This window comes from Lactuca saligna, chromosome 3, assembly GCF_052625555.1.
Source record: "Lactuca saligna cultivar CGN05327 chromosome 3, ASM5262555v1, whole genome shotgun sequence".
Classification (NCBI taxonomy): domain Eukaryota; kingdom Viridiplantae; phylum Streptophyta; class Magnoliopsida; order Asterales; family Asteraceae; genus Lactuca; species Lactuca saligna.
This window is the reverse complement of record NC_136419.1, coordinates 134,392,501-134,414,174: the sequence shown is the minus strand read 5'-3', so window position 1 is coordinate 134,414,174 and position 21,674 is coordinate 134,392,501.

The window sequence follows — 21,674 nt, the reverse complement described above, 5'->3', positions numbered from 1 at the left end:
ATTAGTGCCAATGGTCCACCAAGACTTGCCATAGCTTCCTCAGCTATTTCATTAACCTCATTTTCATGAGATTTCAATTAATTGTACAAGTCATTTAAAGTCGAAGTATCAAAACTCTGCTGATTTTTCACCATCATACTTACAGTTCTCCATTTCTTTCGAAGTCCCATTACAAATATCAAGTTGAACTCCATTGATGACCTTGTGATACCATAACGATTACAACGATAGATTAACTCGTTGAAGCGATCATAGTAAACTTCAATGGATTCAGACTCCTTTTGTTTGAAATCCGTGAGTTCCACCAAACATTGTTTCACCAAAGTGATCTTCGTCTTTTCACTGCCTTGAAATTTGTCTTTGAGATTTTTCCAGATTTCTTTAGCTGTTGTGCAAGTCCTGACATAATTGTACACAATAGGAGGCAAAGCACCTCTTAATTCCCTCATGCACCTCTTTTCCAACTGTTTCAAACGATTAGATTGATTATCAACCTCCGAGCTGCTTGAAGATGTACCGATTGGTTGAACTCTTGCAGGTGGATTGATTTCTCCTGAAATACGATTCCATATTTCTTCATCCAATCTGTTCAAGTAGTCTTGCATACGATCTGCCCACTGATCGTAATATTCTGGAATTAGCATCGGAATCTTTGTGGATGATCCAAGCAAATGAGAAAATGATGTCATGGAGTTAAGATTGAATGACCCATACATACGAAGACAATAAGATTCTTCGTAACAAACAAACTGACTCTTCGACTTATTACAACATTTTAGCCCTAACAAAACCCTAATTTTTTAGGGTCTTGCACGTTATTTAAAGTCCTTAAGTCCTTTTTTGGCCTCCTTATCAACCTCCATTGTTGTCCAAACCCTAAATCGAGTTGTAGCCTCCATTATCAAGTTTTTGGAACCTTGGAAGGAAGTTTGGTGTTCTTTTTGTGCATTGTGAAGGATCAGAAGATCTTGAAGTTTCTAGCTTGGAGAAGGAAGTCTTGGATCCAAAATCACTCCATTTCTTGCAGTCACCTTAAGGTATCAAGTTCATACCTTGACTTATAGATTATTAGATCTCCTTATTTTGGGTTTTGTTGTGTTTTGGCCTCTTGTAGGGATGATGATGGAGTAAAGTTATTTTTGATGGGGTTTAGCAATAAGAACATCCTATGTGCTCATACAAACCATAATGCTTGGATCTAGGTTTCTCTATTGTACATGCAATTCATCAAAGACTTTAAACCCTAGTTCTAGCATATGATAATCAATATTAACATAACAATGGGTTTAAGATATTACCTTGATTGTTATGTAGCAATAACAATTACAAATCCTCCTTGTAACAACTTTAGAAAGCTTAGAGTCACAAATGTCACTCCTCTAATGGTTCGCAAACACCAAGAGCAAGAGGATGAAGAATAAGGAGAGTGGAGGCTTCCCAAAACGTGTGGAAACCCTAATCAACAAGTTCACCACGTTTTTGGGGCTTAAGGGTCCTTTAAATAGTGAGGCTATTAGGGTTATCTAACAAGGAAACCCTAATTTGGATGCTTAGGCCCTAAGCAACCCATGGACTCCTTACTTAAAGGCCTAGGATGATTTCTAATGGGTTTCCACATAGAATCCGTCCACCCCTATAATATGGAGTCCATTAGCTCAATATTCAACTATCACACTATTGACAGTTCTAGTCCCTTAAGTTTAATTAATGTCTTTTAGCCACAAACTTAATTCTTATTAATTCTTGACTAATATTAATTAAACAATATGATTTCTCCTTTAATATATTATTCTCATAATATATTAGTAAATCATAATTAATCCTTTCTCTCCATAATTCATCTTATCAAGTTGCTTTGGTGAAGGCAACCCAAAAGGACCATGCACTATCGGGTCAAGTATATACCAAAATAGTTATGGATTTAGACATTAATCCAACAGTCTCCCACTTGGATAAGTCTAATAACTATTCTGCATATGGCTTCAGATCCTGATCTGTAATCGTAGCTTTCCAAAGCCGATGTCAACTCTGATCTTATCAGATACGCGTGTCCTTTAGATAAGAGATCATATATTCCTCCATTATAGATATCGTATAGATATGAGACACGAACTTAGTCATTCTCTCTATACTGTTTCCCGATTCCCGATTTATGATGACTGACAACAGACTACAATTGAACACATCAATTTAGTCCCGGCTTGGCCAAGCGCTTAGATGCCATCACTAAATCATCGAGTGGCCCACAGATATTGCTTTTATCCTACTTTGGATAAAAGGAACGAATAAACTTTGACTCAATGCTCGCTTGCACTCACTTACCAAATTACACACAACAATATATTTTATAACACCAAGTTACTGGTGCGTTTACATATTATCAATGTGCAACCGACTCGCAAGATACAACTCACACATCTCGGTTTCAAGAATATAAGATGTTATCATCTCACCAATCACTTGTGATACAATTCATGAAGTGATCCAAGTGAGCGTGGGTTTAATCCAATGCTCAAATCATATTTATAAGCACTCATGAACGTTGCAGAAAACTTTTTCTTATGTCCAACACTCTTTAGACAATCCACACACCAATTCATGACAATCTTCATTTATATCTACTTCCAACATATGAACGACTGTGGTCTGTTCGAATAATTTAACTGTTCTGAACCAATTAAATTACTCAGGAAGTCAATTCATGCAAAGTGAAACACAAGAATAATACTAATCCCATATGGTCTCAAACCTTTGAGTATAAATAAAACACCTCTTATTTATCACCATATCGATTACTCATTATTTGTTGTTTCGGTTAATCAACTTCTTACTTGAATTATAACTACACTTGTCTCATGCTCTTAGCATGCACACAATGCTAACCTATGGTCCTTACTTTGTGAAATAGATCAAATGAACACATTTCCAATCATACTCATTTCACAACTCCCAATCCTTATCATAAGTATAAGAGTATCAAATTCTTGCCACTTATAGAATATGTCAGATTCTAACATTTTATGCAATGATTCTTTTGTAATGTTACTGCACTAAGGTCACAATGACTATTGCCAATGAATTACAAAGCTCTCTATCGGAAATTGTTACAAGACAATTCCATAGATGTGATGTCTCTCACTCAAAGTACATTCCTTTGAACATCCTTCTTGCATAAAGTTTTCTAATCTAGACATAGATTCTTAATATCCAACTCCCAATATGGAAACCTTTCCATACTTACCATATGAAAACTCATTCTTAATAGAATCTTATCTATTCATAATAATGTCGATATGCTCCATCCAATATCATACTTCCAACTACTCACAAGCGACCAATCCTCGGCAAACTTTGGATCGTCCTTTGATAGTTGTTTAATTATCTTAGTCAAAACCGATTCTTGTCCTTTTTCCCTCATTATGTGCTAGACATTTGGAAAATTTTAGAATGGTCAAATATTATAGCATTTGCAATCTATCCTATACCCGAAGCGTATGGGACACGATGCATAATGTCTTACATAAAGATTTGATGCTTTATCAATCTTCTATCATAATATCTTATGTGTCACGTTCTTATGATTCGAATTATGAAGAGGAATGCCGTAATCATAATTGAAATTTAAGAACTCACTATGTATCCTTGACTAAGTTTATTAACATTCCATAACCTAAGCCTTTAGTTTTGAAATGAAGTATAATATTCTCTCCCTTAATTATAGGAAAAACAACTATTCAACCCTTGCAACTTTGCAAAGTATGACTCTTGTTTTCTATAATTAATATTGCTAACTTGCAATACTTGCCTTAGTAATCATGCAATCATAACATTTATGTTCCCACTATTATGATGAATATTATAAACATAACATTTATGCTCCCACTAGCTTTGATACGTATTCAGAAACAGCTTAACTTTCAGAAAAACAATGCCTATTGAATTTCTTTAAGTTCATATTTCTAGTACTCAATGCTTTGATAATCTCTTATCAAGGCTTCTTAAACTTATACACATTTGCCTTAGATAACTCATATGTGTGTCTTAAACAATTCAGACTAGTTGCCAAATCTCACAATTCGAATCATGGAAAGGGATACCGTAACCATAATCGAATTCGAGAATACAATTTTACAATCACTATCTTCTTAAAATCTTTCTTAGTGAAAGCATTTCCTCATAGTCATTTTAATGAAGGAGGAAATCTCATGACACTTCGATTTTAATGGTGTATGTGTTCCTATCCATGTGAACTTGTTAAAACCAAAGTTTATGACAAATTCAAACTCATATGGACCGAGCCTTTGATTTCCCGCGTTACGGTAACACGGCTGCCCACCATGTCTTCCAAGTAGTTAAGCAACTCACCCTTTCCTATCAATATACTTTTCATTAATCAAGGTCCTTGCCTTTTATGCATTCAAATGAGAACTCATAGGGCCCATATGCATAATTAACTCAATTGGAATGGTACAGAAAACAAGATGATGTCAACACGATAGGTTGTAAACCTCAACTCGTGTGCTAGTGATGATCAATAAGGTTTATTTTGATTTATTCTTGAAACCTTTCAAGACCATTAAGACTCCCACTGACTCCTTGACATATACGATTCTCTTGTCAATAATCATTTCTTGACAAACACATATTCAAGAGTTAGTGTAGCTTTTATCAAGACAAAACACTTCATAAAATTGGTCCTAGTTGGTCTTTGTCTTATCCAAGACATCACAACTTTCCAATTTCAAATGCGCAAGAATAAGAAAACCTTTTTTTTTTTTTTATCAAATTATACATTTGATGAATGTTATAAAACTTCATAAGACTTATCACTCAATGTCACAATCTTAACTTTAAGACTTGTTTTGGAACGAAGTATGATTGACTTCTTGATTTAACCATTTCTTCAATTCTTGATTTCTCTTCTCAGACATACAATTGTACTAAGACTCACTTAGAGGATCAATTAAGATATGGTTCTTAATAATTAAGACCTATCATAAAACATAATAAAAGGTACTCTCCCTTCTTCTTAGAATAGAGAAACTTTTATCTTTTTGCCTACTTGATTTTTCTTATTCGTTTTGCTATTGATTCAAACTTTTTCAATCAATTCAGAATTACACTTACTCTTATAAGTATAATCATATTTATTAAACCTTTAGTAAATCATGACGAATATCTTTGTTACTCTTATGGTGGACTTGATCAACATACAACTTTGTGTACTCGATCTCCTAGTCCTTCACTTGACACTTTGTCAGCAAATTAGTCTAATTTCCAAATATGGAATTTCTCATTCATCGTGCGACCAAGTTTCATGATTCCAAGTTTCTGTCCAATTGAAACTTGGGCGATGAGAAACTTTCCCTATTTGGTAAATTCTTGAGCTTTCCACAAATAACATAATTAAGAATCACATCCATTCGTTGTAGAAATATGCAAACATCAATTTTTCATAACGATTTCATTGCAAGGAAATAAATAAATACGTCAAACAAAATTTATTTTATTCATAAAAACAGCGGAAAACATTTGTCCTTACAATGCAAAATCAATTGAAAGACTATGTAATCAAATATTCCTAACAACTCTATCATAAATTTCTAATTTCAAATCTAATCTTCGAATCCCTGTGATCGAGATCCATCTCTTCGTGATCAGACTCATCTTGATTTTCCATCGGGCTTCCTCTCTTTTCACTGATCCTGCAAAACATTCAAATGCAATCTTATCACATTATGTATTAAGAATCAATGAATAGGAACTTGATGGAGTTAGATAGTGGATTTTACCTGAAGCACAACCATACTCTTTGACTCTCCCATCTTCTGGACTCTTCAGGCTCTTAGGGTAGACTTGTATCCAACGCCCTTTCTCTTGGCAGCAAACGCAGGTTGGTTCTCCTAGAACATCTTCGAAAGCATGGTTGGTTGATTTTCCCAACAAATATGCTCCATTGCCTTGCCAAATCATTTCTAATTCAGTAGCAATGAGCATGTAAGTTAAGTCAATGAGGCTTGCGTCATGATCCATCATATGATACTTTCTTTTGAACTCATTATATGATTTGGGGAGTGACTGCAAAACCCAGTCCACAGCTAATTTATCAAGGAATGACGCACCCAACATTATCAACCTATCGATGTGTAATTTCATTCCTAGAACGTGGGCACACACGGGTTTACCATCTTCATGTTTCATTTCCAATAGGGCTTTAGTGACATTAAACCTTTTAATTCTTCGATCTTGTGGGTTAGGGAGAATAATTGGAGAAAGTGAAGCATGATCTCTTGTTCCTCGATTCAATCGTGGAATATCATCTTCATGTGGAATGCTTGTTCCACGGGATTTGGGAAGACCATAGTTGTCGTACTTTGACATCTACAAAACAGGAGAAAATAAATTCAAGTTAGTTGATTGATTAAGTCCTTAATAGATCACCCAAATGAGATACTAAGGCTAGGACCCAACACAATATTCTACAACTTGTGAGAGGGATGCCGTAACCCAAATTGCAGAACATTTGAAGGTAAGTGAATGAAGATTCACTAATTTTCCACCATGAAAAATGAAAAATTGATTAAGTTTTAAATGCTTTGAAAACTCCTAGATCTTTTCAGATTTATTGAACATTTCAATGGCATGTTTAAATCTCGATATGCCCCTTTAGTTTGTGACTGGGATACCAAGGATCACAAAGCGGGTGTGAATAACCATGCAAACTTACATGGTGCCCCGACATGTTACAGTTACCTATTCGATGTGCCGGTTAAGCACACACACTCCACCGAACTATGACAAACATTGAGTCACCCTTTTCTACCTTTGCTTAGAACTATTTAGTGTGCCGGTTAACCACACATGCTCCACTAACGTCTTCACAAGGGCACAAAGTGTAATTTCAAGGAATTGCATCAATTCACTTTTGCCTAAAGTAACTAAGATTGGGAATTTTGTAAAAACATTTAGTTACTTTTGTACTTCATTATACTTATAATGGAAGGTTTCTGTCCTATCCTACCCGTTCGGCTAACGACCCTCCACTAGTCAAGAGTGCGGTGGGTAAGAGTGGATACCCATTCAATCGCCATTTTATAGGCAATTTCCTTAAACACCCCTTATAGACTAACTTCGTGAATGAGGGCTACTAACGGTAAGACTGCCTTTTACTCATACATATATATATATATATATATATATATATATATATATATATATATATATATAATGTTAGACCTTTAATGTTATATATAGTATAGGGTGTATTTTATACTTTTAAAATACTATGTGGTCTAATTTAATAGATTACACTTTTAATTTAATTAAATTGTAAACCAAAAACTATATCGATTTATTAAATCTCTTTTAATTATACACCTTAATTAATTAATAAAACCATAAGGGTGTGATTTGAAGTTTTTCAAAACAATACTAGGGTTTTAGAATTTAACATTCCTAAATTAAACTTTTAATCAACTTTTAAATTCCAAAACTTGAGGGAAAGTTTTTGAAACATTTCAAAACATTAGGGTTTAGAATTTAAATATTTCAAAATCAAACCTTTTAATCAAAATTTAAATTCCAAAACTTGAGGGCAAGTTTTGAAACTTTTCAAAATACAAGGATCAAATAGCAAATAACTTAAATTAAACAATTAATCTAATTATTATCTAATTTGACTTAAAATCAATTTCTTGCAAGATAAGTTACCTAATTAATACAAATAATCAAACTTTAATCAAATAAGGAAGTTATTATCTAATCAATTGGTACTTATCTTTTGTTTAATCAAGGATACACTCAAAATATGATTGAAATTCGAATTTTAATGACCCATACAGTTAAGGCAAGTATCTTTTGAGTAAAACAACAAGAAATCCCAAAACTACCTCCTTCTGACGCTCGAACTCGTCGAGTTCCTCTATGGACTCGTCGAGTAGGAGCCAACTCGCCGAGTCCACATTGGAACTCGCCGAGTTCAGCAGTCAGAAAGCCAAAATTTCGATTTTGCAACAAGAATGAACATGCAAGGCATCAATACAATAGAAACCAATCAAGGCTCTGATACCACTGATGGGTTTTAGCAATAAGAACATCCTATGTGCTCATACAAACCCTAATGCTTGGATCTAGGTTTCTCTATTGTACATGCAATTCATCCAAGACTTTAAACCCTAGTTCTAGCATATGATAATCAATATTAACATAAAAATGGGTTTAAGATATTACCTTGATTGTTATGTAGCAATAACAATCACAAATCCTCCTTGTAACGACTTTAGAAAGCTTAGAGTCACATATGTCACTCCTCTAATGGTTCACAAACACCAAGAGCAAGAGGATGAAGAATAAGGAGAGTGGAGGCTGCCCAAAACGTGTGGAAACCGTAATCAACAAGTTCACCACGTTTTTGGGGCTTAAGGGTCCTTTAAATAGTGAGGCTATTAGGGTTATCTAACAAGGAAACCCTAATTTGGATGCTTAGGCCCTAAGCAACCCATGGACTCCTTCCTTAAAGGCCTAGGACGATTTCTAATGGGTTTCCCCATAGAATTCGTCCACCCCATTAATATGGAGTCCATTAGCTCAATATTCAACTATCACACAATTGACAGTTCTAGTCCCTTAAGTTTAATTAATGTCTTTTAGCCACAAACTTAATTCTTATTTATTCTTGACTAATATTAATTAAACAATATGATTTCTCCTTTAATATATTAATCTCATAATATATTAATAAATCATAATTAATCCTTTCTCTCCATAATTCATCCTATCAAGTTGCTTTGGTGAAGGCAACCCAAAAGGACCATGCACTATCGGGTCAAGTATATACCAAAATAGTTATGAACTTAGACATTAATCCAACAATTTTAAGGGTTGTTCCTTCAGATCTGAGTTCGTTTTAGTACCCTTGAGCTTAAAGGTGCAAACGTTATGAGGATTTTGGTGTCATGCATGCATTAAGTCAATTATTAAGTCCATCCCAAGCTTAAGAGCTACATTTAGACATACATGAATGTAAAGTTGGCAACTTTACGTGGTTTTCTAGCTCAAGGAAGTCAGATCTATGTTTTGGAGTCATGTCCTCATGGATTAAGTGCTTAATGTGTTAAGAGGGGGGGGGGGGGTTCTGGAGAACTCAGCAAGTTTGTTGGATAAACTCTGCGAGTTGGCTAGGTTTTCCACAACATTTTCAAATTGATAGGGGAACTCGGCGAGTTGACTTGGTTTTTCCCAATCTATTCAGATTGATGGAGAAACTCGACGAGTTGAAGGACAACTCTGCGAGTTAGGTCAACTTGGACTGTTGACTTTGACTTTTGATTTATGTCTTTGACCAAGTTTGTCCCAAGGGGTGCTTGAAGTAATCTAAATTGTAATAAGGAAAATTATAGGCTTAAGATAAGGCCCATATGGGGTTGGGCCCATTTGGAAAATTGGGCCATTAGTGGGTCTTTTGGTTTTGGCCCTCAGTTTTGGTTCATATTGGGTCAGGGGTAAAATGGTCATTTTACCCTAAGTATGGATTATGGATTGTAGCATGGAACTCAATTGCTAATTGGTTGTGTTGTGGGTATTGAAGGCTCGGGAAGCCGACAAGACAACAACTAAGGATTTTCTTTTAGGGAGCATCTACATTGGAGGGGAGTTCTTCTCAATGTACTTTTGGGTCGAAGGCACCAAGGCTGGCCCATTAGATTAGATATGATGTTAGGTGATAGTATGTTGTTATTCAATAGTGATCTGTTAGATCAATATCCTGGTTTATAGGATGATGCTATGAGTAGTGATCTGTAGATTTGCCTGTCTGCCTGTAGACTGTTTATATGTTTATCTGTTATATGTCAGCATGTTGTGTTGGGTTGAGGTTGTACTACTCTGTGCTCTAGCCAACAAACCCTAAGGAATTCTAGATATGAGCTGAGGGCAGGTTAGGACATGCCAGACTCATACTGAAGGCTTAATACCATTCTAGATACAATCCGATGACCCGGTAGGTATGCCAGACTTATACTAAGGGTTGAGGGTATTGGAGCAATCCATATATGAGCTGAGGCCCGAGTGGTGTGACATCCCCTAAATCACGGCCAGAAAAGACTGGTTTTGTTTATACTTTATTTCAAAATCAGAGTAACCTTTTATAAAAGAGTTGCGGAATTTGTCCCAAAACAATAATATGATAAAGAGTTATCAAAAGCATTTCCTTAGAAATGTATTTCATTAAAAGAATTAGGATGTCATGTTCGATACAGTACATAAGTATAAACAATACAATATAAGCCTTACTACATTATTTCATATCTACAGGCCAATATCCGTAATCCCTCATCCCAACACATCACAACTATGCTCGAGCGCCACTACCTGTAATACATAAAACTGAGTGGGTCAGGCTTGGGAGCCTGGCGAGCACATAGGGTTTTCAACCCACAATAAATAAGTTTAATAATTTCATCGACCAACAATAACCCGGTTACCCATTCCCATTATCCTCACATTATGTCCCTAAACACCTATCATAAGGGACCTATCCTTAGGATCATCATCGGGATGGACACTACTGCTAAGGGGGTTCCTCAGCAATAAATGTCCTAAAGGAAACCATGAGGGGGATGGAGTACACCGGTGAACAGATCGTTCATAAACACCTACAGGTTGCGATCCTGCCAGCATTCTACTGGACTGTCTAGAAGAGTCCATGGTCGTCATCTATACTCCGCTAGATGACTGGATCAACAACAACAACATCAAGAACTAATCAAGAATAAAACCTATTGTTTATCACTAGCACACCACTTGAGGCTTGTAGCCCATCATGTTGACATATTCTTGTTTATGTGGCCATTCCAGTTAAAATTGACTATGCATGTGAGTTCTATGAGTTCTTAGTTGTTTTCATAACAACTTGGATGCAATGGTAGGCCCTTGTGCTGCCAGGTGACAATAAATTAAGATTAAAGAAGTTCAGTCGATATGAGTTTGGATTTGTCACTAACCTTGTCTTGTGATTATGGTTATGACAAATTCACATGGATAGGAACACATACACCATAAAATCTAGGTGTCATAAGCTTTCTCTCCAATTCATGAAAATGATTGTCAGGAAATGCTTTCACTAAGTAGGTTTTAAAGAGATAGAATTTGTGATATTTGCATTCTCAAATTTGATAGTTTGAATTGTGATAAATTGCAAAAAGGTCTAAACATTTGAAATTTATTGTTGTAAGTTCTAATATTGTTTAGACAAGCACATGAGCTATCTAAGGAAAGGTGTATGAGTTTGAGAAGCCTCTAAAATCTTACTGAAGCATCTCGTATCAGAAATCTAAACTTTAAAGTCAATAAATATTGATTTCTAGAGGTCCAACTAATTTATGGGTACATGTCAAAGCTAGTGGGAGCATAAGTGTTATGTTGGTAAGATAATAATTATTTTGCTAGTGGGGGCATAATTAGTATGGAAAAATGTTTCAAATCTGATGTTGTCATGGTGGTGGTAGTGGTTGTGCAATCTCGGCTCACATGACCAGTTCGGCCGCACTTGTAGCAGCTCGAACTCCCCGCCTTGCACGTTCCCTCGTGCATCCTGCCACATTTACCACACGGTCATGGCTCTGGGATCTGTGATTTGATACCTTGGGCTTCTTTCCCGAACTCCCTGACTGATCCCCTATGGTTTGCTCTTCCTTTCCATCTCTAAATCCAACTCTCTCTCTCTTTCTCTCTCTCTCTCTCTCTCTCTCTTTCTCTCTCTCTCTCTCTCACCCTAGCAATCATGTCCTCCAACATCTTGCAACTGGAGCGGCTCACAAATTGGCGGATATCACTCCACAACATCTCATGATATCGGGCCTTTTTAATCTCCTCTTCCGCCACGTACTGCAGAACGAGAAGGGCCCTCTCCCTAAATTTGGTGGTGATCTCGACCACTGTCTCTGTCGCCTGCTCTATATCCTAAAACTCTGTGGAAAGCTACTGCATCTCTATCACGGGTGAAAACTCGGCCCTCAACCTGGTCGTAAAGTCACTCCAAGTCATAGCATCAAGAGCTGCATCATCACCCATGGCATGTCCGACCTTCTCCCACCAGTCCTGTGCCCTGTCCTTCGGGAGATGGGATGTAAGTCGAACCTTGTCCCCCTCGGGACATTTGCTAGTGTGGAATGCGTTAGTGACATCCACCAACCATCTGGTGCTAGCAATGGGGTCCCGAGCCCCATGGTATTTGGGAGCTCCACATGCTCTGAACTCCCTAAAAGTCAGTGTGCGTGATCCCATCATGGTTTCCACCTCGGTGCGGAAAGCACTCAACCTCTCATAGAAAAGTTCCAAAATACCCTCCTTGATCATACCGAAGATCACAGGAGTCTGATCCAGGATACTGCTTGTGATCTTAGAGGAGATGAACTCCTGAGTCTAGTCGTCTATCTGCACGGCTCCTGAGCCTGAGCCTAATCCCTCACCAGCGCCTGAACTGTCGACGGGTCTATTGCGTAAAACCACCATTCTAAAAACACATCATAATAACATCAGAATACTAATCATATCTTGAGGGATCATACATATACTACAAGTTCCGGGGATTCATCTTAGCCTTCCTTGACTCGAGTACGGATCCTCTGCTTTCAGTAGTATGGGCCCATACTACCTTCCACATATATCCATACTTTCCTCAAGAACTGCCTTGACTTCACCAAGTCCCTTCTACTACTAATGCTTCATGCACTACTCTCGTCATAGGCTTGCTCTAGGGTAATCACTATTCCACTCTCCGCCATCAGTTGCATAATAAGTCCCTGCTTTTTTCCCCTAACTAGCTCGTGAATACTATTACATATCACTCATACTAGATAATTCTTCGAATGAGAGATCCTACCCTACAACAGTTAGACTCAAACAAGAGATGCAAAATAGAGCTAGACCTAACCTTATGAAATTATTTAGTCCTCACAATATGCAACTTAACATATTCGTTTACTAGTTAGTAAAAGACAACTAAAAATCCTAAAAGCACAAAGCAAGTAGCATTCGAGCATTAAGTACAAATAATCAAGCATCTAATTAGGCCATCATATTGAATAATTTGTACTAGCATGGAGTTCATAAAGCTGATACACATATAACAGGCACATAAGGGACCCTTCCTAGATCCTTAGTCCTAATCTAGCATGCAGTTCTCATAAAGCTGATAAGCATATCATAACATAAACTTGTATGGGTAATTTGGGAGTACTTACTTGCGCTCGGCTGATTGCATGCACCACACCCTTTTCTCTTTTTCAAAATTCTTTTTACTTTTTCTAAAACTCTTTTCTTTTCTTAAAATCCTTTTATTAACATGTTTTTTCTTTTGAGAATTTCTATACTAATTCCTTAGTTTGAGTTCGGACACACCCGAAAGTGTGCCCAAATCCCTGAAACCAAGTCTCTGATCCCAACTTGAAACATCCCAAAAATACGATCCAAAATTTTCATTTTTAATTTAATAATAAAACCATAAATATCATCATCAAGTAAACATCATAAACCATATATCTCAAAAACATCACATCAACTGTCAAAGTATCCAAATATCATCTAAAATATCAAAGTGAAATATCCTAGGCTATAAAAAGTGGTGTGTGTCATGCGATCATCACGAGCCCTTCCCTTTGCTAGTAGAAGTACCTGAAACCAAAACCAAAACTGTAAGCACGAAGCTTAGTGAGCTCCCCCAAACTACCACATACCATACACATAACATATAACATACAACATATAGTTTGGGACTCCGCCCAACTGCATTGGGATGAACCCGACATCAGCTTACCTGGCATCGGAATCCTGCCTGGCATCGGGCTTACCCCGACATCATACCACATCTAGCATCGGACCCCGCCCGACATCAAGCTTGCCCCGACATACACAAAACATATCATATATCATAAGAACATAAAGTAAACATATAACATGCATCAGGCTTGCCCCGACATCGGACCAAATCCCGGAACACATAACACATAACATATAAGCTAACATACATCGGGATTGCCCCGATATCATACCTAGGCCCAGAACACATAACACATAACATGCATGAATCACAAAGACATCAAGCATACATATACACTTCTCGGGAACTCCTCGACATCGGACCTAAGTCCAGAAACACATAATATGCATCGGGCTAACCCCGACATCAGACTGAAGTCCGGTATACACTAACATAAACAGGCTAGAATTGGTGCCTTCAACCCACTCCTACTGAAGGAAAACTTACCTCTCAAACTGACTACTGAAAACTCATGTGAGGGTATCTCCGACGGCTGCTCTAACGACTCCCTGACTATCATGACCAAAATAAACACTTAGCCAAAAACTGAGAATCCTTCTAAGTTTACACCCATGATCTAACTTGGACCATGACCTAGGCCCAATCCCTTCTAGTCTTTCCAAACTCACTAATGGCTCACTAAAGGTCCTATAATGGCCCAATTTTCTAAATTGGGCCCAACTCCTCAAATAGGCTTTCCTCCCAAGCCCAAATGTATCCTTGGTCCATTAAATGACTCATGGTGGCCCATTTCGGCCCAACATCTGCTAAGCCCAAAGATTGGCCCAAACCGAGGCCCAATGTCGTAAAGCCCAAAATATGAGAGTACGTTGAGCATACTCTTCTATATGCTACGCATATAGCTTGCATGGCTTGTACGCTACACGTACTGGCGTGTACGCCCAACATACTACTATGTAAAGCCATTTTCGTCAAAACCTCTTAACCCCTTAAGATACTAAGCCCAAACTACAGATCCAAGTCCAAAATTCGTCTTAACCCATAAAGTCGACCACTTGGTGGCTTGCAACCCACTAAGTGAGATCAAACTTGGAAAAATAGAAACTAATTTCATGGAAATGGCTAGATCTCATGCATGGTTACAAATAGGCCTTCAAGATTGAAACGTTACTGCTTATATGACAATTTTAGCTCCAAGGGTGGCAATCCTAAGCTTAAAAACGAAGTTGCATCATAAAAATCCATTCTTTGGACCTAAAAAGGTCCAAAGCTCCATAAACCTAGATCTAAGCTTTTATGAGGAAATTTGGAAGCTTTATACCTCCTTTGAGTGCCAAAAGATGAGGTAATCCAAGATCCTTGAGCTCAAGATACTCAAGTTCTTCTTCTCCAACTTCTCTTCTCTTCTTCTAAGCTCTACTTCACTAAACCAAGCTTCAAAAGACCAAACACACAAAAGAATGGAGTAAGAGAGGATATGCAGCGTTTTTGAAAGTGAGGGGCTGGTAAGAAGGCTAGTGTTTATGTCATAATGAGGTATTTATATGGCTTAAACCCTAAAAATTAGGGTTTTCGAATCTACTCACGTACGCTGCGTGTACGTCTATGCGTCCCCCGCATCCAGTGCGTCTCTACGCCCCACATACACCAAGGCTACGCCCAACATATGACTTATAGGCGGCCCAAGTCCTCAGCCCACTTGCTAAAGTCCACTCCATAGTCCTTCCATATACACTTAGCCCAATAAATAAATTAAGAAATATTTAATAATTATTACCTCAAATGACAGTCGTTAAAATTAAGCTCTTAATAGAATGGAAGGAAGGTATTCACGTACGTTGGGCATACCAAATGGTACGTTGGGTGTACGCAGTCCACGTCCCATCTTCTGTTCAAACTCGAGTACGCCCCACATACAGGCTTAATACACCCATCATAATCAGTTGATTCGACTCAGTTGGCTTTTTGACTTTGACCAGGGTTTGATGAAGTTTGACCTAAGGGTATTTTGGGTATTTTGATTATGATTTAAGTTTGGTTATGTTCCAAAAAATAGGTAACTGGTAGAGTTGATATTCAGAGCAGTGTCCTGTTTAGCAATCTTTTCAGACTGAGAGGTGAGTTTTCCACACTATACTTGTAGGTCGAAGGCATCAATGCTGACAAATTAGATTATGTATCATGGCTTAAAAGATGTTGTTATGTTGTATTGATCTGTTAGCATTGAGTCATGGTATATAGGATATTGTTATGCAGTAGTGATCTGTAGATCTTCTTGTTAGTCTGTTGATTTGTTATTTGATTATTTTTTACTCTTATATGTTATCTTGTATGTATATGTCAACATAGAATGGTTAGGTTGAGGCGTTATTGCTTTGTGCGGAAGCCAACAAACCTAGGATCAAGCCAGACATAAGTTATGGGTGCAAGGGGCAAGCCAAACTTATGTTGTGGGCTTGGGAGTAGGCCAGACATGAGATGTGGGCCTGAAGGCAAGCCAGACTTATATGGTAGACTTAGGGGTAATCCAGTCTGTTAGTTGTAGACCTAATATGCATTTTGTTAGATGTTTTGTGGTGATACTTTTGTGGAACTCACTAAGCTTTGGCTTATAGTTTCAGTTTTATGTTTTAGGTACTTTAGATGACCGTGGGAAATCTAAGGCGTGATCGTACACATCCTCTCAGTTTTGATGATTTTGATTTGGGACACTCTGATCTATGATTTCTATGTTTGAGAACAATGTTTTATAAATGATTGGTTAACTTGGGAATTGGTTTAACAACAATGGTTTCACTTGATTTAAAAATGTAAAATTTTACGTAGACTTTTGGGATGTCACATGCATGCAGGTGTGAATATAGGAGTGAAGGGTAGGGGTGGGTAGGGGTGTAGGTAAGGGGTATAGGTGTGGGTGTAGGGACGAAGGGAGGTTTGGGGTGAGGATGGATATGGATGTACAGATGGAGGTGGGGTGGTATGGTGTGGTTGTAGGTATGAGGGTGAGGGTCAATGCAGGGTTGTGGTGGTGGCGGTGGGGGTAGAGATAGGGGTGGGATAGATGTGACGATTAAGTCAGGGTGGGTGTGGGTCTTCAAATTTCATTTAGGTTGTGTTAGCTGAAAATCGCTCGATCTCTAATTTGAGTTTTTAGCTATCTACTGTTAGGTCCGAAACTTCGAAAAATCATAACTTCCTCATACGAAGTCAGATTTGGGCGTTCTTTTTATGTATGTTCGCAGTTTAATGATATCTACGACTTTCATTTAGATACTTTAGGCTAAAAGTATTTTATTGAAATTTCTCGTTTTATGCTTAACAACGCTTTACCGGTAGTGTTACGAATCTTTGATTGGTCATAACTCCTTCGTTATAACTCGGATTTTAGTGTTCTTTATATTTTTGGAAACCTTATCACGATATCTACCACCTAGTGTACTCAAACGGAGCTATTTGAACATTTCATTTTTGATGATATTCTTATTACTTCACAAAGAGATTACAAGACTCGACTCTTAGACGTTACATTGACCTGAAATAACGGGTTGTTACATTTACCAGTGCCAACCTCCAGATCCTTTTCTGATAATAAAAAAGAAATATCAAACTAATAATCCAACTTAAAATTAAAGTTCAGTGAAAATTCCAAGCAATCTTTCTTGATACTGTAAAAATAGATGACCTTAAAAAAAGTAATTGGAAGAGATGCAAAATTTCATTATGGTTTTCAGGAAATTACCAATTGTAACTTAAGCCTACGAGGATTGAAAATGCTTTGTTTCTAGTATCACCACATTAAGAACTAAGATACTTCAAAACGTAAAGCTCTCATAAATCACAGACTACTGTAACTTAAACCTACGAGGATTGAAAATCGCATGGTTTTTGAACAAGTTTAACGAATCTAAATAAATTATAAAGTTAAAATCACTTGAAACTCAAGAAACAAGCTATCAAAACACAATACCCCAAACATTTGTTACCTGGTTTTGAAGGGGAAGGCGGAGCCGTATGATTTGACTAAGATCTTGACCAATAGGGAATTAGGGAATTGGTGGTCATCGGTGGGGACTTGGTGGTTACGGTGGTCTGGATAAACGAAATAGAAATTAGGGAGATAATGATTGGTCGCAATGGATGGGATCGATGGATACTAGAAAATCTGAAGGGAATCAAGTCTACAACCGTTGATGGAGATTCAGTCGGATGAATTTCATCCGAGATTCAGCGACTGGCATTGACGCGCACATGCCACCTGGGAAAAAGAGTAGGAGGGGTATAATGATTTTCATCAAGAACTGTAAATGGTATTAGGCGGAGGAAGCAGTGGCGAGGAGGATGATTAATTAGTTATGGAGACAAGTAGGAAGGTGACCTACGACGCAAAGGGAAGGAGAAAGAACCAATTGCTAGTGTGAGGAAGAAAGAGGCAGATTTAGTTCGCCGGTGTGATCCGGAGGTGGATTTTAATAGGGTTAATAAGAAATGGATCCCTAAAATAAAGGGACTATTTATAGAATTGATTTACCAAATTACTAAATTACCCTCATTGATTTATTTAATTATTTAATTTTTTATTTAATTTTGATTGGCTCACATTTATGCATACAATAACACAAAAATTACTTTAAATACCTGAACCTAGCTCTCTCTCTCTCTCTCTCTCTCTCTCTCTCTCTCTATATATATATATATATATATATATATATATATATATATATATATATATATATATATATATCACACATCAAGTTTTTGGCACCGTTTCTGGGGAACAGATTTCAATTAATTTGGTTTGTTTGATTATTCTTTATTTGTTCTTTTGTTTTTAGTTTTGATTTTATTTTCTTGATAACGTGTCACTTGTCGGAGGGTTTTGTTGTTGTTTAATTATAGTATTTAAATATTCAAAGGTCCCCGAATGGAATTAGATTAAAAAAGAAATTAAAATGGGCAAAAAGAAAAAAAAAAACATATTATAAAATTACGCCCAACATAAGTTTTTGTACCCCTGCGTACTGACAACGATCACGACCATGTTTTTATTGACATAGCGATTACGCCCGGTGTACTTGCAAATTACACTTAGCATAACCAATGAAATCGGCCTACGCCCCGCGTACTTGTGTTTTACGCCCATCGTAACTCGTGGAACAAGTTAGATCATTCTTGCCCTGACTTCTTTTTCCTCTTTCACTTCTTTTACACTTACGTTGTATCGGTTGTACTCTCCACAAAGCCCCAAATTTTCTTCTTTTCTTGTAGAATTCGTCACAAATGTATGTTATTTGATTACCCTTTTGCTTTAAATTGTGTTTCGTTTCTCGAAATTTGTTGCATTGTGCTTAAATAGAAATCTAGGGTTCTTACAAATTTCGATTTAGGAAGTTTGTTTTATTTTTGGTTTATGTAATTTTGTTTTCCACGTTGATGCTCTTTGATTCTTTTAGATCTTTGCATAATTTTCGCCCTTAGAAAGCTGGCAATATGTTCCCACACCGCTAGGACCGACTGTTGTTTTATCACGAGAAAGAAAGCCATGTGAGAGTTTGAAGTTTACAATCAAGACCCACGATTTTTCATAAGTGTGGGTGCACTTCGATTTCATGAGAAATTATTATTTAGAAGATTGGTGTTTCTAACTATACATTGATTCCTATGGCATGGAAGAGTTGTTCCCACACCATGGAGTTTTATTTTGCTGCGAAGCAAAAGTATCATCCTGACTGGCACGACCTGGTTGACACTTTCCTATGTTGTGGGGGAGTTTTTCATCATGAGAGGAGGTTATCATTCTAGATACCATGACGTGGCCACCACTTTTCACGTTGTGGCTATGCTATTATTCACATTATAGATTTTTCCTCACTCGACGACATGAGGTGGTTGACACTTTCCCACGTTGTGGTCACTATACATTGCATTAGTTTTCAATCCTTTGCACCACATTTCAGAAGTCGGTGTTCTTGATTTTATTTTCCGGTATACTCAGAGCAGCAGTTCCAGTTTCCTATCTTCCAACAAATTTATGGAGCAACTTTTAGCAGCCTCATTCGAGCTCGCCACTACTACCCTAGGGGAGTCTGTTCATTTTTCTTCCTTTTTTACTTTGTATGTGCTTAAATAGTTTTATGCATACAATAAGGGCATTGTATGAAATAAGTGTCGGGTAAGGGTCGAAAAAGGAATTTAAATTGGAAGATTAAAAATTGCTAGATTAGAAAATTTTAAAAATTTATAAACTTGAAATAATAGTTTAATTTAGGAAAACTTAGTGATAATTAAAAATTTTGCTAATATTGTATGGGATGATCCAATGAGAACTCAAATGTTTACCTGAGCCAACACATGTTATAGTGTATTTGTGGCTTCCCATTTTTAGTGAAAATTCATGAGATATAAAAGATAATTTGGTAGTTTATATGGCATAATAAGTTTTGCAGTCTGTACTTGAAATCTATCCAGTAGAGCTTTTGTAGTCATTGCACTTAGACTAATACCTCTAACCAATAAAGTTTGAGGTTAAGCTCCATTGCCTAAGTATGTAGGAATTAAGCGAAAAAAGTGAGTTATATAAAAAAAGAGAGAGAAATTACTAAAAAGTTGTAAGAATTTTGGAGCTATTAAAGTATGAAATCCAAAGATCAAAAATTCCGAAGAATCAAAAGTTGAAGATACCAAAAATTAAACAAAAAAAATGTGTTGAATTCAAAGAAATAAAAAAGCAAATATCAAAGAAGTGAAGAATTTCAAGAGCTCCATTGTAGTATCAAAGTTGTAATTGTTCGAGATTATGTATGCTTGGGTAGCTTAACCAAAAATACATTGAGGTTAAAAAAGATTTATGAGGATGGATTTGGAGGGTTGCAAAAATGAGTGTCGTATAAACTAAGGAGTGAAAATTTATAAGGATTGTGAGTATTTAGAAATGGGAAGTTTTTAGGAATTATAGACACAAATACATGCATTGCGGTCATGGGATAACGGTTGGGTTTAACATGGATTGTTTTATGTGATATTGGATATTGGTAGATTAAAAGTTAGTTTGTTTGGGGGCAAGCAAAGGCTAAAGTGGGGTATTTTTATATGTGTATGTATATATATATATATATATATATATATATCATATCTTAATATTTTAGCCTTAATAATTGTTATTTAGAACTAAAAGATACATATAGTGTTTAAATTTATATTGTATATGTATATTGAAACTAGAGCGCAAAAGGAGAAAAAAAGAGATGGAAGTTGGGCTTAGAAGCAAAAAGAAAGGAATTGGCTGAAGGAAGCCCACTACATCCAGCGTAGTGGGACTTACACCCCGCGTAAAAGGAGAATCAGCACTACGCCCAACGTACTGGGCGTGGGCTCCATAATCTTGATCGCGATGCTTCTCCTAGTACGCCCAGCGTACACCAACTCACGCCGAACATACTGAAATCGATTCCAACTCTTATAAAAATTGATTTTCAGCCAACCAGAAGAGAGAACTCGATTACCTTTGATCCTTAGTCGACAGGTAACTTCTATTCTGTAGTTTTTAGGGTCTAGAAGGCGGCTAGAAGGTCGTTTAGCTGACAGGAGCAAAGATATGAGGGATTGGAGAGCGGATTCATGTTGGTAATCATGTGGTTTGTTATCGTGACCATGTTAGCATTCCATTGTGATGCCATTATGTGTTTACTTTCTATTTTATGTATTAAAACCTTCTAGTTTATGTTTATGATTGAGAATCTTTAACTTCATGGTTTAATTGCTTTTTGGATTGATTATTCTTATTTAATTTATTTTGTCAAGTTTGATTGAAGATCCATATGTGTTAAAAATTGTTTCTTTGTATCCTATTGTTGAATTAATAGAGTTTAGAGGACTATCTAGCTATGTTAATTTGAATAAT